Source organism: Oryzias melastigma, linkage group LG1, assembly GCF_002922805.2.
Source record: "Oryzias melastigma strain HK-1 linkage group LG1, ASM292280v2, whole genome shotgun sequence".
NCBI classification, from domain to species: domain Eukaryota; kingdom Metazoa; phylum Chordata; class Actinopteri; order Beloniformes; family Adrianichthyidae; genus Oryzias; species Oryzias melastigma.
In genome coordinates this window covers 740,203-740,569 of record NC_050512.1, presented here as the reverse complement: position 1 = coordinate 740,569, position 367 = coordinate 740,203, and the positions used below count along the sequence as shown (strand labels likewise).

Below are 367 nucleotides of genomic sequence, written 5' to 3'. Positions count from 1 at the left end.
AAACATCATCAAAAACAACATGTTTTAGTTTTTTGTTTGTATCCAAAGTTCAAAGTTATTTTGTTTTTATAAATAGGCCTCAATGAGCAAATGTTTTGATGTAATATATGTGAGAGTATATTTATGCTTTCATGTACAGCATATATGTTTTATCAAACATATGTTTTGAAACTTTTCAAAAGAGTATTTTTAGGCTTTTATTTAGTTATTTTTTCCAGCTGTTTTTCTTTTTTACCTTTTACTGATCCAAAAAACGATCCGAACCGTGACCCTAAAACCGTGACACGATCCGAACCGTGACCCTAAAACTGTGACCCGATCCCAACCGTGACCCTAAAACCGTGACACGGTCAAAACCGTGACACGA

General features: G+C 33.8%; 1 protein-coding gene across 3 annotated transcripts in view; it reads left to right on the top strand.

Moving 5' to 3' along the window:
- The window catches only part of syce2 (synaptonemal complex central element protein 2), a 6,416-nt gene that overhangs the window by 5,119 nt on the left and 930 nt on the right, over nucleotides 1–367 (top strand). The gene's annotated exons all lie outside the window — the stretch shown is intronic.